General features: G+C 37.9%; 1 protein-coding gene and 1 long non-coding RNA gene across 6 annotated transcripts in view; both read right to left on the bottom strand.

Annotated features, from left to right (window-relative positions):
- FAF1 (Fas associated factor 1) overlaps positions 1-17,359 on the bottom strand; it is a 518,996-nt gene that overhangs the window by 446,867 nt on the left and 54,770 nt on the right.
- LOC144333497 (uncharacterized) lies at positions 13,111-17,204 on the bottom strand. The gene is made up of 2 exons (XR_013402184.1): positions 16,810-17,204; positions 13,111-16,299 (listed from the first exon to the last, which is right to left on the bottom strand). It is a non-coding gene; the product is annotated as an uncharacterized LOC144333497 (long non-coding RNA).

The following is a 17,359-nucleotide window of genomic DNA, read 5'->3' as shown; positions in this document are numbered from 1 at the left end:
AGCAAAAGCAAGAGAGAAGTACCAAGTATCAAGAGAGAAGTTTATAGGTATAAGCACCTATATCAAAAAGTGGAAAAGCGAACAACCTAAGGATGCATCTTAAAGAACTGGAAAAATAAACGCAAACCAAGCACAAAATTAGTAGAAGAGGAGAAATAATAAAGATCAGAGCAGAAATAAATGCAATGGAAACAAATAAAACAATATAAAAGATCAATGAAACTAAAAGCTGGTTTTTAGAAAAGAAAAAAATTAACAAACCTTTAACCAGACTAAATAAAAAAGAGGAAAATAAATAAAATCAGAGATTTAAAAAATTACAACCTATACCACAGAAATTCAAAGGATCATTAGAGGCTACCATGACCACCTATATGCCAATGAATTTGAAAACTTAGACGAAATGGGGCAATTTCTAAACTCATACCACCTACCAAGACTGAACCCTGGGGAAATCCAAAACATGAATAGACCAGTAACAAGTAATAAAATCAAAGCTGCAATAAAAAGTCTGCCAGAAAAGAAACCCCTGGGACCCAAAAGCTTTACCTGATGGTTTCACTGAATCTTACCAAACAGTTAAAGAAGAACTAATACCAATCCCACTCGAACTATTCCAAAAAACAGAGGAGAGAATACTTACAAACTCATTCTATGAGGCCAGTGCTACCTTGATACTAAAACCAGAAAAAGACACATCAAAAAACAAAAACAAGTAACAAACAAAAAACTACAAGCCAATATCCCTGAACATTGACGCAAACATCCTCAACAAAATGCTAACAAACTGAATTCAACAACACATCAAAAAATAATTCATCATGACCAAGTGGTATTTATCCCAGAGATGCAAGGGTGGTTCAATATACACAAATCAATCAATGTGACACATCATATTGACAGAATGAAGGACAAAAACCATATGTTCACTGCAATAGATACCGAAAAAGCATTTGATAAAATTCAACATCCCTTCAAGATTAAAAAAAAAAAAAAAAAAGCCTCTACACACTGGGTATAGAGAGAACATAATTCAACATAAGAAAAGCCATATATAGCAAACCCACAGCTAGCATCATACTGAATGGGGAAAAACTAAAAATCTTTCCTCTAAGATTGGGAACACAAGGATACCCACTTTCACCACTGCTATTCAACATAGTACTGGAAGTACCAGCTAGAGCAATCAGACAAGGTAAACAAATAAAGGGTATCCAAATTGGGAAGGAAGAAATCAAATCATCCTTGTTATCAAAAAATAGAAAAATTAGCCCAGCATGGTGGTGCATGCCTGCAGTCCCAGCTAGCTACTCAAGAGGCTTAGTTGGGTGACCTGAGCCTGGGAGGTTGAGGCCGCGGTGAGCTGTGATTGCACCACTGCACCCCAGCATGGATGACAGAGTAAGACCCTGTCTACAAAAAAAAAGAGTATATGGATGGATTGTAACACAAAGGATAAATGCCTGAAGTGATGGATACCCTATTTACCCTGATGTGATTACTACATAGTGTATACCTGTATCAAAATATCTCATGTGACCCATAAATACATACACCTACTATGTACCACAAAAATTAAAATGTTTTTTAAGAAAAGAAAAATGAAAAAAGACATAAAAGGAATATCTGCATTCCCATGTTCACTGCAGCAGTATTCATAATAGCCAAGATATGGAAGCAACCTAAGTGTCCATGAATGGATGTTAAATGGATAAAGAAAATGTGGAATATATGTGCAACAGAATATTACTCATCCTTAAAAAGGCAGGAAATTCTGACATACACTACAACATGAATGAACCTTTAAGGACATTATGCTAAATGAAATAAGCCAGTTACAAAAACACAAATATTGACTGTAGCATTCCACTAAAATGAAGTACCAAAAGTAGTAAAACTCATAGAGACAGAAAATAAAATGGCGATTGTCAGACGATGGTGTGAGGGGCATGGAAAATCTGTGTTTAATGCATACAGAGTTTCAGTTTTGCTAAATGAAAAAGAGTTACGGAGATGGATGATGGTGATGGTTGCACAATATAACTATACTTAATACCACTGGATCTGTATATTTAAAAATGGCTTAAATGGTGAATATTACATTATGTGTATTTAACCCAAAAAAAAAAAATAAGGAAAAGAAAAAGTCAATTGCTTTCCTACATACCAGCAATAAACAAGTGGAATTTCAACACATTTCAACACAACACTATTTACATTAGCTCCAATTAAAAATGAAATACATGGGTATAAATAAATCTAACAAAATATGTGCAAGATCTATATGAGGAAAACTATAAAAGTCTAATGAAAGAAATTAAAGAATATATAAATGGAGAGATATTCTATGTTCACAGACAGGAAAACACAATATTGTTCAGATGTCATCTCTGAATAACTCCCCTCATATCACTACCCCCTTATGAGGCAGTGTCAAACTTTCACCATTTAATACACCACTTATCCAATATACATAGACGTGCATGGGCACAGGAGAGTGTGATTGTTCCCACAATTTAAACATTCTGGAAAGACACATCTATTTTTCCTATATTAAATAAATGAATGGATAAACACATAGATGAATAAATAAATGAATTTTTTAAGTGGCCAGCTGATCATCTATCAAGAGGTATTATAAAATATATGCTTATTTTCAGAGGGAACTGGACTAAGTCGCTTCCAATGTGACTTCCCACACTATATCCTATGTATTTTAATATCTCCAAAGCTATAATATATGAGAAAAATAGCTGACAGTGTAAATGTTCACTATAAAGTCGACCTAAAAACATTTCTAATTTTATAGAACAAGGACAAAATGGACTGTGGTACTGAACCCAATTCTTCAACCTTCCATGCATCCATACCATTCAACTCTATAGTCCCTCCTGCTAACATATATTTTCCATTCACTGGGCTCAGACATATGACTTCACTCCATCAATGCAAAATATGTTCAGAAGTCACATTGTGACAATTCTGAGCCTATGCCTTGAGAAGTACCATGAGTTTCTGCTTGCAGTCTTAACTTTGTGTCATCATGATTATAAGATCTTTCCTTTGATTTATCTGTGATCTCATCAGAGGATATCTGAATAAATACACATGGAACATATCTGAGCCCAATCTGTTCCATCCAACCAGATCTGCAACTTGAAACGGTCACTTAAACAATCAGCCAACTCCTGGCAAATATCTGAATGAGAATAAATAATTGTTGTTTTCAGCCACTTTACTATGAAGTTGTTTGCTACACAGCAACAGCATTAGTTTCAAGTGAAATACTATGTCTGGGATTTGCATTTTAAAAATACTCCAGCCAGGTATGGTGGTGTATTCCTGTAGTCCCAGCTACCCAGGAGGCTGATGGGAGGATCACTTGAGCTCAGAAGTTAGAAGATATATTGTGCTATGATCATGCCTGTGAACAAGCACTGCCCTCCAGCCTAGACAAACATAGCAAGACCCCATCTCTTGAAAGAAAAAAAAAAAAAAAAACCTCTAGGAGTACTATGCAGTTCTAAAAGAAATAAGCTGATATCTATACCTATGCAGACACATTAAATATATATGTATATTTGAGCATGTCCTATATTCTACAATGAAGAAATCTCCAGAATATATCCTTGAATGAAAAACACAGCATAGAAAATTTTGTATAATATGCTACCATTTATTTATGATTCATAAGAATATGAAAATACAGACACATTTACTTCTATTTTTTTACAATGAAAAAATAAAAGATGATTTCTGTAATGTTTCCTGTAGAAGGGAGAGAATAGGGCATTCTCCAGGACAGACCACATAAAACTATACCATATACCTTAAAAGCAAAGATATTCCTTCACTGACTTCTGGCTTGCATTATTATTGGAAGTATTCCATCAGTCTTTGTTAACTTTGTGTATATCTTTTCCTTTGACTGTTCTTAAATTTTTCAATTTTCACAGGTTTTAAGCAATTTCATTTGATGCTTTCTAGTTTTCTTCATGTTCCCTGTGTTTGGGATTCAATGACTTCTTTGATATGTTGGTTTATGATTTTCCTCTAATTTGGAAAATGTTGGTGGTTATTTCCTCAAATATTTTTCTGTCTTCTCTCCCCTCCCATTTCTGCCTTCTGCAGATTCCAATTATACATTTTTTTAGACTGCTTGAAATTGTCCCACAAATCACTGCTTCTCTTTTTTTTCCAGCTTTTTCTCTGTGATTTGTTTTGCATAATTCCTACTTCTGTATTCTCAAGTTCACTAGTATTTTTCCTCTTCAATGTCTACTCTGCTGTTAATCTCATTAATTGCATTTTTCATCTAAGACATTATGCTGTTCATCTGAAGATGTTTGATTTAGGACTTTTTCACATATTCCATGTCTTTCCTTAACCTATTCATGCTTTCCTCTACTGTCTTAAACATTCAAAATATAGGTATAACTTTTAATGACCTTCTATCATCTATATCACTTCTAGGTCTCTCTCTACTGATTTTTCTCATGATTATGGGTCATATTTTCTAGCTTCTTATATGCTTGACAATTTTTGATTGGGTCTAAATACTGTGACTTTTATCCTTGTTATATGTTAAATATTTCTGTATATCTTCAAATATACACACACACACACACACACACACACACATATTTTTTTTTTTTTTTTTTTTTTTTTTTTTTTGAGAAAGAGTCTCACTCTGTCACCCAAGCTGGACTGCAATGGCAACAACCTGTGCCTCCCAGGTTGAAGTGATTCTCCTGCCTCAGCCTCCTGAGTAGCTGGGACTACAGGCACATGCCACCATGCCCAGCTAATTTTTGTATTTTTAGTAAAGACAGGGTTTCTCCACGTTGGCCAGGCTGGTCCTGAACTCCTGACCTCATGCTCCACCCACCTCAGCCTCCCAAAGTGCTGGGATTACAGGCATGAGCCACCACACCCAGCCTCCTTTAAATATTCTTGAGCTTTGCTCTGAGATGCTTGAAAATAATTGATGTTTTTCAGGCTTCTTTCTAAGTTTTGTTAGGCATCACCAGAGAAGCCTTTAATATTAGGGCTATTTTCCCCCTACTACTAAGGCAATATCCTTCTGAGTACACTAGGGTGCCCACTTATTTATTTATTATAAAGTATTTTCAGTCAGCTGGTGGGAGCAAGAAATAGTCTATGCTTTGTGTGAGTGCTGGAGATATTTTACTTCATAAATACTTTCCATTTACTTTACATTTTCTTCATTTTTTGTTAATAGTTCTAGCATTTCTCAAAAAATTTTAATCATCTGAGAAATGCCTAGAAAAATGGGTTTCACAGCAAGTAAGCTAGGAAACTGTATACATTCTCTCTCTCTGACACTTACAATGAATTTTAGCATATTAAAGCCTACATAAACACTTCAGAAAATAAATTCTTCCAACTTTTCTAAACTAAATGAAGACTAAAAGCTTCATTTCACATAAAATATATTACATCTCACAATCTTAGAAAATACAGTTTTTCATTTTTACTGTTTTCAATTTTCTCTTAAATTAGTCTAATCTTTGGCGAAATTAAGGTGTTTTTGTTGCAGTGATGATTACTGTTTTCTTCTTCATAATTCCCTGCATTAAACAGAGTTACGATCGATTGATGGACAGATGGATGGATGGAAGCAATTTTGAGTGTGACAGAGCAAAGAGCATAGGCTCTGGAGTCGGACCAGTCTAACTCCAAATTCACACACTTTGAATTCACAAACTTTAAAACCCAGAGCAAGTTACTTCACCTATTATCTACAGAGAAAAATAATAACTTCCTCATGAGGATGTGAAAACTAAGTGAGATAAACTAAGCAACAAGCTCACAGCACATGCTCAGTAAGTCTCTTTTTCACATTTCCCTTTCAGTTAAATATAAAGGTTTCCAATATAAATTGTCAGTTTTTATAAATATCATCATGTACTAATATATAACATAGCCTCAAATGAGTAATTTATTTATTCACAGTCATCTTTCACTTAATAAATTCTATTTATGTGTGTGTAGGTATACATATGCATATGCTATGTATAACTATATATATTTCTAATAGAGGTAAAATCACTTCCCCATGAACTGTTACAATTTAAAGATTTGATCGTGATGCGACAGTGAATTGTTTAAAACATTTAAAAAAGAGTAGATAGAAAAATATGGAAGTATTTCAAAATGTATTATATACTTCTTTACTTGTTTTTCATTAATAACATCTGTAAGAAAATAATCTGAATCTATGTTCTTCTAATCTAGCTACTTATTTCCTCTTAAAAAATACAATCTGGCTTGGAATGGTTAGGATTCCACCTGCAGGGCTAAGATTTATTGTTCTCAGAAAAAGGCAACAAAAACCATCAAAAGAGAAAAAGACAGACCCCAGGGCCCCCTAAGGCGATGAGGAAGAAGGGAATAAACAATGAAAGATCAATTATTTTAATTCTAAGCCATTTTATTATAAATAATACTTCAGCTTCCCCAAAACACATTTGTGCCTCATTAAAGCCAAATGTTACAGGGCTGAACATGGGGGCTCATTCCTGTCAGCCTAGCACTTTGGGAGGCCAAGGTGGGAAGATCGCCTGAGCCCAGTGAGTTCGAGACCAGCCTGGGCAACACAGCAAGACCTAGTTTCTATAAAATAAAATTTAAAAATTAAAAAAGAAAAAAAAAAAAGACTGTTGGCTAGGCACAGTGGCTCAGGCAGGTTAAGGCCTGTAATCTCAACACTTTGGGAGGCCGAGGCAGGTGGATCACTTTGAGCTCAGGAGTTCAAGACCAGCCTAGGCAACATGGTAAAACCCTGTCTCTACAAAAAATACAAAAATGAGCCGGGCATGGTGGTGCATGCCTGAGGTCTCAGCTACTTGGGAGGCTGAGGCTGGAGAATCACTTGAACCCGGGAGGCAGAGGCTGCAGTGGGCCAAGATCATGCCACTGCACTCCAGCCTGAGCAACAGAGTGAGACCCTGTCTCAAAAACAACAACAACAAACCCTGTTACAGCCAATTAACAATTACATGGTTTAGAAGTACTATAAGCAGATCTTTTAGAACAGTTCTTCAAGTATCTTTGCATACTGTAAGCCATCTCTAGATAGCTTTAATGAAATTACAAAGTACCTAATTTTCATTAGGAAATAATGAACTTCCAAAGAGTGTAACTTTCGTTATTGCATCACTCTCAAAGTTCCTCATAAATCCTACTAATACAAGGATTTCAGTCCATGTCACAGATAGAGGTGATCAGTTGATTACTGTAAACAAGATCCTTCCATAATTATAAAAGGAAAAGTACTTAAAAGATTTTTTAAAACTATTCCAGAAATTCTAATTGCTTTTAATAGAATATTAAAACCTGTGCTAATATGGTAGCCACTAACCACATGTGACTACTAAGCATCTGAAATATGTGTAATAAGAACTGAGATGTGCAGTAAGTACAAAATACACACTACATTTCTTAGAAATTGAAGGAAACATTTCATTAATAATTTTTATATTGATTATATGTTAAAATAATACTTTGGATACACTGGTTTAAACGAAATGTATTATTAAATTTAATTCATCTATTCTTACTTTTTAAAAGTAGGGCCACTTAAAATTTTTAAATTACATATATGGCTCACACTCTGTTTTGGATGTGTACTGCCCTAAACTCATCTCCCTTTACTCAAAGTCACACTAACTATATGCAGCTGTCTCTTGGTATCCATGGGGATTGGTTCTAGTACCCCTCCCCTGGATACCAAAATCTGAGAATGCAAGTCTCGTACATAAAATGGCACAGGATTTGCATGTAACTTACACACATCCTCCAGCATACTTTAAATCATCTCTCGATTACTGATAATACTTAATACAATGTAAATGATATGTAAGTAGTTGTTATACTGTATCTGTTTTTATGTACATTATTTTTATTGTGTTGGGTTTTTTCCCAAATATTTTCAATTTGTGGTTGGTTGAATCTGGAAATGCCGAACCCAAGAATATTAATAAAAATCCTACATTAACTCATTTGTGGTGAGAGTTTCAGTCAAATCAGTTATCCAACTACACACTTTGGGTGTTATTTCTGGTAATCTTGGTCCTTCTCCTTATTGCTCTCCAACAAAACCTGGACACTTTATCACACTACAATTTTGTTTATATACCTATCTTCTATCTCCCCTACTAGATTCTTATCTCTTAAGACATAGTTCCTACATTTTAAGTCATCTTTTTATCCCCAGCGCACAACAGAGATATCTGTTCATATCTAATGCATATTCAAACTACTCTCACACCTTTTGCTCAAGTTGTTTCCTGTTATTTCCTTGTTTATCATCTTCTCTGCCAGCCAAGATATTTCATTAAGTAAAGTCTTCCTTAATTATCCCTAGCCTCAAACCCTCGAAAGAGTTACTTACCTGTGTTTTCTTAGGACTTTGTATCTCAAAGTTCCTGAGATACTTATAAATTATAAGGATTAGTATACTGTGTCTTTATATAGTTTCCTCAAGATATGACTGGTGTCTTGTCCATTTTTGTAGCTCTGCCATCTTATAACTATATCTAGTGTAGTTAATGGTAACAAATGTCTTTCAAAGGAATTAAATGATGTATCTTAGTATATGTATAAATTAAATCACTGTACATGCACTAGCAAAAATTCCAGTTTCATAACAAAAAATGTTGAAACATTTGAGCACCTAATAAAAATGGCAATAAATAGAGGACATCAGGAGAAAAAGGGAATTTTAAGGAAGAAAGATAAAAGAAAAAATTCAATTTGCTAACCAACCACATTAGTGATATTGTAATATACGTCTGGTGACAAGTTCAGCAGCAGCAACAGACACTAATTAGCAAAGAACTGAATTATCACTGGCTCCCTTAGTAAGAAATTAAGGAAGAGTCTCCACTCTGTTATTTCTAGTCTCCTGCTGGCTTGGTTTCCAGCATGTTCTCTCTACACATTGTACATATAGGATACTTGGCTTCCAAGTCCCTCTAAGGAACCTCACAAAACAAGCTATGTAAATGAAAACTGTATAAAATTTCTGCAGAAGTATGGCAGCCCTCAAAAAATTAAATTTAGAATTAACATATGATCCAACAATTCCACTTCTGGGTATATATTCCAAAAACTGAATGAAAACATGGATTCCAACAGATATCTGTATATTAATGTTCATAGCAGCATTATTCACAATAACCGAAAGGTGGAAACAACCTAAACGTCCATTGACGGATGAATAAACAAAATGTGGTCTATACATACAAGAGAGTATTATTCAGCTTTTGAAAGGTAGGAAATTCTGACACATGCTACAAAGTGGATGAACCCTGAAGACATTAATGAAATAAGCCAGACACAAAGGGACAAATATTGTATAATTCTACATATATGAGGTACTAGAGTAATCAAATACATAGAGACAGAAAGTAGAACGGTGGCTGCCACAGCTGGGGAGTGGGGAAATGAGGAATTAATGTTTAATTGACATGGAGTTTCAGTCTGAGAAGATGAAAAAGTTCTGGAGATGAATGGTGGTAACGGTCACAAAGAATTTTGATGTACTTAATGCAACAGAACAATACATTTTAAAATTATTAAAATGATAGATTTTATGTTATATATGTATACTTTTTATTTGATGTTTGTATACTTCATGCTATGTGTGCATGTTTACTTTCCTAAAATACAGTTTAAGACAAGCCCTCAGTAATACCTAGCTGTGCTGAGAATGTCCTACCTATGTCATCAAAACAAAGTTTGCAAATATTTCCCTACTGGATTGTATTTGGGCGATTACCACCCCAAGGGTAGAAATCTTCCTGCTTATAAATATTACTAATGGTCCTAAATAATAATGTTTACATTTCACTTTTCCCTATTTCGAGCAAAGATGAACTGTCAGTTTCCAAAAACCTCCTGAAACAAATATAACTACTACTCAACTAAAAAAATACATTATCATCAATACCTTTTTAAGCCATCTGAATGATATTTCCTAATTACCTTCCTTTTTTTCTTTTTTTTTTTTAAATATACTTTAAGTTCTAGGGTACATGTGCACAACATGCGGGTTTGTTACATATGTATACATGTGCCATGTTGGTGTGCTGCACCCATTAACTCATCATTTACATTAGGTTTATCTCCTAATGCTAGCCCTCCCCACTCCCCATACCCCACAACAGGCCCCAGTGTGTGATGTTCCCCACCCTGTGTCCAAGTGTTCTCATTCTTCAATTCCCACCTGTGAGTGAGAACATGTGGTGTTTGGTTTTCTGTCTTTGCAATAGTTTGCTCAGAATGATGGTTTCCACCTTCATCCATGTCCCTATAAAGGACACGAACTCATCCTTTTTTATGGCTGCATAGTATTCCATGGTATATATGCGCCACATTTTCTTAATCCAGTTTATCATTGATGGACATTTGGGCTGGTTCCAAGTCTTTGCTATTGTGAATAGTGTCGCAATAAACATAAGTGTGCATGTGTCTTTATAGCACTATGATTTATAATCCTTTGGGTATATACCCAGTAATGGGATGGCTGGGTCGAATGGTATTTCTACTTCCAGATCCTTGAGGAATCGCCACACTGTCTTCCACAATGGTTGAACTGGTTTACACTCCCACCAACAGTGTAAAAGTATTCCTATTTCTCCACATCCTCTCCAGCACCTGTTGTTTCCTGACTTTTTTATGATCGCCATTCTAACTGGTGTGAGATGGTATCTCATTGTGGTTTTGATTTGCACTTCTCTGATGGCCAGTAATTATGAGCATTTTTTCATGTGTCTGTTGGCTGCATAAATGTCTTCTTTTGAGAAGTGTCTGTTTATATCCTTTGCCCACTTTTTGATGGGGTTGTTTGATTTTTTTCTCGTAAATTTGTTTAAGTTTTTTGTAGATTCTGGATAGTAGCCCTTTGTCACATGCGTGGATTGCAAAAATTTTCTCCCATTCTGTAGGCTGCCTGTTCACTCTGATGGTAGTTTCTTTTGCTGTGCAGAAGCTCTTTAGTTTAACTAGATCCCATTTGTCAATTTTGGCTTTCGTTGCCATTGCTTTTGGTGTTTTAGTCATGAAGTCCTAGGCCATGCCTATGGCCTGAATAGTACTGCCTATGTTTTCTTCTAGGGTTTTTATGGTTTTAGTTCTAACGTTTGTCTTTAATCCACGTTGAATTAATTTTTGTATAAGGTGTAAGGAAGGGCTCCAGTTTCAGCCTTCTACCTATGGCGAGCCAGTTTTCCCAGCACCATTTATTAAATAGGGAATCCTTTCCTCGTTTCTTGTTTTTGTCAGATTTTTCAAAGATCAGATGGTTGTAGATGTGTGGTATTATTTCTGAGAGCTCTGTTCTGTTCCATTGGTCTATATCTCTGTTTTGGTACCAGCACCATGCTGTTTTGGTTATTGTAGCCTTGTAGTATAGTTTGAAGTCAGGTAGCATGATGCCTCCAGCTTTGTTCTTTTGGCTTAGGATTGTCTTTGCAATGCAGGCTCTTTTTGGTTCCAAAAGAACTTTAAAGTAGTTTTTTCCAATTCTGTGAAGAAAGTCATTGGTAGCTTAATGGGGATGGCATTGAATCTATAAATTACCTTGGGCAGTATGGCCATTTTCACGATATTGATTCTTCCTATCCATGAGCATGGAATGTTCTTCCATTTGTTTGTGCTTCTTTTATTTCATTGAGCAGTGGTGTGTAGTTCTCCTTGAAGAGGTCCTTCACATCCCTTGTAAGTTGGATTCCTAGGTATTGGATTCTCTTTGAAGCAATTGTGAATGGGAGTTCACTCGTGATTTGGCTCTCTGTTTGTCTGTTATTGTATAGGAATGCCTGTGATTTTTGCACATTGATTTTGTATCCTGAGACTTTGCTGAAGTTGCTTATTAACTTAAGGAGATTTTGGGCTGAGACGATGGAGGTTTTCTAAATATACAATCATGTCATCTGCAAACAGGGACAATTTGACTTCCTCTTTTCCTAATTGAATACCCTTTATTTCTTTTTCCTGCCTGATTGCCCTGGCCAGAACTTCCAACACTATGTTGAATAGGAGTGGTGAGAGAGGGCATCCCTGTCTTGTGCCAGTTTTCAAAGGGAATGCTTCCAGTTTTTGCCCATTCAGTATGATATTGGCTGTGGGTTGGTCATAAATAGCTGTTTTTATTTTGAGATACGTCCCATCAATACCTAGTTTATTAAGAGTTTTTAGCATGAAGGGCTGTTGAATTTTGTCAAAGGCCTTTTCTGAATCTATTGAGATAATCATGTGGTTTTTGTCTTTCGTTCTGTTTACATGCTGGATCACATTTATTGATTTGCATATGTTGAACAAGCCTTGCATCCCACAGATGAAGCCAACTTGATCGTAGTGGATAAGCTTTTTGATGTGCTGCTGGATTTGGTTTGCCAGTATTTTATTGAGGATTTTTGCACTGATGTTCATCAGGGATATTGGTCTAAAATTCTCTTTTTTGTTGTTGTTGTTGTTGTTGTGTCTCCGCCAGGCTTTGGTATCAGGATGATGCTGGCCTCATAAAATGAGTTAGGGAGGATTCACTCTGTTTCTATTGATTAGTTTCAGAAGGAATGGTACCAGCTTCTCTTTGTACCTCTGGTAGAATTCGGTTGTGAATCTGTCTGGTCCTGGGCTTTTTTTTGGTTGGTAGGCTATTATTTATTGCCTCAATTTCAGAGCCTATTATTGGTCTATTCAGGGATTCAACTTCTTCCTGGTTTAGTCTTGGGAGGGTGTATGTGTCCAGGAATTTATCTATTTCTTCTAGATTTTCTAGTTCATTTGCGTAGAAGTGTTTATAGTATTCTCTGATGGTAGTTTGTATTTCTCTGGGATCAGTGGTGATACTGCTTTATCATTTTTTATTGCGTCTATTTGATTCTTCTCTCTCTTCTTATTAGTCTTGCTAGCCGTCTATCAATTTTGTTGATCTTTTCAAAAAACCAGCTCCTGGATTCATGGATTTTCTGAAGCATTTTTTTGTGTCTCTAGCTCCTTCAGTTCTGCTCTGATCTTAGTTACTTCTTGCCTTCTGCTAGCTTTTGAATGTGTTTGTTCTTGCTTCTCTAGTTCTTTTAATTGTGATGTTAGGGTGTCAATTTTAGGTCTTTCCTGCTTTCTCTTGTGGGCATTTAGTGTTATAAATTTCCCTCTACACAATGCTTCAAAAGTGTCCCAGAGGTTCTGGTATGTTGTGTTTTTGTTTTCATTGGTTTCAAAGAACATCTTTATTTCTGCCTTCATTTCGTTATGTACCCAGTAGTCATTCAGAAGCAGGTTGTTCAGTTTCCATGTAGTTGAGCAGTTTTGAGTGAGTTGCTTAATCCTGAGTTCTAGTTTGATTGCACTGTGGTCTGAGAGACAATTCGTTATAATTGCTGTTCTTTTACATTTGCTGAGGAGTGCTTTACTTCCAACTATGTAGTCAATTTTGGAGTAAGTGCGATGTGGTGCTGAGAAGACTGTATATTCTGCTGACCTGGGGTGGTGAGTTCTGTAGATGTCTATTAGGTCTGCTTGGTGCAGAGCTGAGTTCAATTCCTGGATATCCTTGTTAATTTTCTGTCTCATTGATCCGTCTAATGTTGACAGTGGGGTGTTAAAGTCTCCCATTACTATTGTGTGGCAGTCTAAGTATCTTTGTAGGTCTCTAAGGACCTGCTCTATGAATCTGGGTGCTCCTGTATTGGGTGCATATATACTTAGGATAGTTAGCTCTTCCTTTTGAATTTATCCCTTTACCATTATGTAATGGCCTTGTCTCTTTTGATCTTTGTTGGTTTAAAGTCTGTTTTATCAGAGACTAGGATTGTAACCCCTACTTTTTTTTGCTTTCCATTTGCTTTGTAAATATCCCTCCATCCCTTTATTTTGAGCCTGTGTATGTCTCTGCACGTGAGATGGGTCTCCTGAATACAGCACACTGATCATTCTTGACTCTTTATCCAATTTGCCAGTCTGTGTCTTTTAATTGGAGCATTTAGCCCATTTACATTTAAGGTTAATATTGTTATGTGTGAATTTCATCCTGTCATTATTATGCTAGCTAGTCACTTTGCTCGTTAGTTGACGCAGTTTCTTCCTAGCATCAATGGTCTTTACAATTTGGCATGTTTTTGCAGTGGCTGGTACTGGTTGTTCCATGTTTAGTGCTTCCTTCAGGAGCTCTTGTAAGGCAGGCCTGGTGGTGACAAAATCTCTCAGCATTTGCTTGTCTATAAAGGATTTTATTTCTCCTTCACTTATGAAGCTTAGTTTGGCTGGATATGAAAATCTAGGTTGAAAATTCTTTTCTTTAAGAATGTTGAATACTGGACCCCACTCTCTTCTGGCTTGTAGAGCTTCTGCCAAGAGATCCGCTGTTAGTCTGATGGGCTTCCCTTTGTGGGTAACCCGACCCCTCTCTCTGGCTGCTCTTAATATTTTTTCCTTCATTTCAACTTTGGTGAATCTGACAATTATGTGTCTTGGAGTTGCTCTTCTCGAGGAGTATCTTTCTGGTGTTCTCTCTATTTCCTGAATTTGAATTTTGGCCTGCCTTGCTAGGTTGGGGAAGTTCTTCCAGATAATATCCTGAAGAGTGTTTTCCAACTTGGTTCCAGTCTTCCCATCACTTTCAGGTACACGAATCAAATGCAGATTTGGTCTTTTCACATGGTCCCATATTTCCTAAAGGCTTTGTTCCCTTCTTTTTACTCTTTTTTCTCTAAACTTCTCACTTCATTTCATTCATTTGATCTTCAATCACTGATACCCTTTCTTCCACTTGATCGAATCAGCTACTGAAGCTTGTGCATGCCTCACATAGTTCTCATGCCGTGGTTTTCAGTTCCATCCGGTCATTTAAGGTCTTCTCTACACTGTTTATTCTAGTTAGCCATTCGTCTAATTTTTTTCCAGGTTTTTAGCTTCTTTGTGATGGGTTCGAACATCCTCCTTTAGCTCTGAGAAGTTTTTTATTATCAGTCCTCTGAAGCTTTCTTCTCTCAACTCGTCAAAGTCATTCTCCATCCAGCTTTGATCCATTGCTGGCGAGGAGCTGCGTTCCTCTGGAGGAGAGGAGGCACTCTGATTTTTAGAATTTTCAGCTTTTCTGCTCTGGTGTCTCCCCATCTTTGTGGTTTTATCTACCTTTGGTCTTTGATGATGGTGATGTACAGATGGGGTTTTGGTGTAGATGTCCTTTCTATTTGTTAGTTTTCCTTCTAACAGTCAGGATCCTCAGCTGCAGGCCTGTTGGAGTTTGTTGGAGGTCCACTCCAGACCGTTTGCCTGGGTATCACCAGCGGAGGCTGCAGAACAGCACATAGTGCTGAATGGCAAATGTTGCTGCCTGATCCTTCCTCTGGAAGTTTCATCTCAGAGGGGCACCTTGCTGAATGAGGTGTCAGTCAGCCCCTACTGGGAGGTGTCTCCCAGTTAGGCTACTCAGGGGTCAGGGACCCAATTTGAGGAGGCAGTCTGTCATCCATTCTCAGATCTCAAACTCCGTGCTGGGAGAACCACTACTCTCTTCAAAGCTGTCAGACAGGGACGTTTAAGTCTGCAGAAGTTTCTGCTGCCTTTTGTTCAGCTATGCCCTGCCCCCAGAGGTGGAGTCTACAGAGGCAGGCAGGCCTCCTTGAGCTCCAGTGGGCTCCACCGAGTTCGAGCTTCCCGGTCGCTTTGTTTACCTACTCAAGCCTCAGCAATGGCAGACGCCCCTCCCCCAGCCTCGCTGCCACCTTGCAGTTCAATTTCAGACTGCTATGTTAGCAGTGAGTGAGGCTCCGTGGGCATGGGACTCTCAGAGCCAGGCGCAGGATATAATCTCTGGTGTGCCGTTTGCTAAGACCATTGGAAAAGCGCAGTATTAGGGTGGGAGTGTCCCGATTTTCCAGGTACCTTCTGTCACAGTTTCCCTTGGCTAGGAAAGGGAATTCCCCAACCCCTTGCGCTTCCCAGGTGAGGTGATGCCCCACCCTGCTTTGGCTCACACTCCACGGATTGCACCCACTGTCCGACAAGCCCCAGTGAGATGAACCTGTACCTCAGTTGGAAATGCAGAAATCACCCGTCTTCTGCGTAGCTCACGCTGGGAGCTACAGACTGGAGCTGTTCCTATTCCGCCATCTTGGAACCTCCTTTCACCTTCCTTTTTTCTCCTAGGGTAACCACTATCCTGAATTTTGCCTTTATTTATCTTTTTTTTTCTTTTTTTTTTGGAAACAGAGTCTCACTCTGTCACTTAGGCTGGAGTGCAGAGGTATGATCTCGGCTCACTGCAACCTCCGCCTCCCCAGTTCAAGCGATTCTCCCACTTCAGCCTCCCGAGTAGCTGGGATTACAGGTCCCACCACCATGCCCAGCTAATTTTTGTATTTTTAGTAGAGATGGGGTTTCACCATGTTAGCCAGGCTGTTCTGGAATTCCTGACCTCAAGTGATCCGCCTGCCTTGGCCTCCCAAAGTGCTGGGATTACAGGCGTGAGCCACCACACCTGACCACCTTTATTATTATCTTTTTTTCTTGAGAGAATCTTCTTCCTTGCTAGATACAGTGACTCACACCTGTAATCCCAGCACTCTGGGAGGCCAAGGCAGGCAGATAACTTGAGGTCAGGAGTTTTGAGATCAGTCTGGCCAACATGGTGAAACCCCATCTCTACCAAAAAACACAAAAATTAACCAAGCATGGTGGCATGTGCCTGTAGTCTCAGCTACTCAGGAGGCTGAGGCATGAGAATGGCCTGAACCTAGCAGGCAGAGGTTGCAGTGAGCCAAGATGGTGCCACTGCACTCCAGCCTGGGCAACAGAGTAAGACTCCGCTACCAAAAAAAAAAAAAAAAAAAAAAACACTTCTCCCATGAATGGGTAAAACAGCCATAAAATATATACTTGGGCTAAGCATGGTGCCTCACGCCTGTAATCCCAGCACTTTGGGAGGCCAAGGTGGGTGGCTCACTTGAGCTCAAGAGTTCAAGACCAACCTGGGCAACATGACGAAACCCCATCTCTACCAAAAACATACAGAAAAATCAGTCAGGCATGGTGGCATGCTCCTGTAGTTCCACCTACTCAAGAGCCTGAGGTGGGAGAAACACTTGAGCCTGTTATCATGAGCCGAGATCTCACCACTGCACTCTAGCCTAGGTGGCAGGGTGAGACACTATCTCAAAAAAAAAAAAAAAAAGGCAGAGTATTTGGAGGACCTGAGGCACAACAGAGTACACTATTGTCAGCGCTTCAATGGTGACAACACCACCATTTCAAAAAGACCACCAATTTCAAAATTATGGAGAGAGAAGAGCTTGAGCTGCCACTAGACAAGTCATTATTACAGAAAGCA

This window comes from Macaca mulatta, chromosome 1 (genome assembly GCF_049350105.2).
Source record: "Macaca mulatta isolate MMU2019108-1 chromosome 1, T2T-MMU8v2.0, whole genome shotgun sequence".
In the NCBI taxonomy this organism is placed as follows: Eukaryota; Metazoa; Chordata; class Mammalia; order Primates; family Cercopithecidae; genus Macaca; species Macaca mulatta.
The sequence above is the reverse complement of the archived record's forward strand: the minus strand, read 5'-3'. Positions and strand labels throughout refer to the sequence as shown.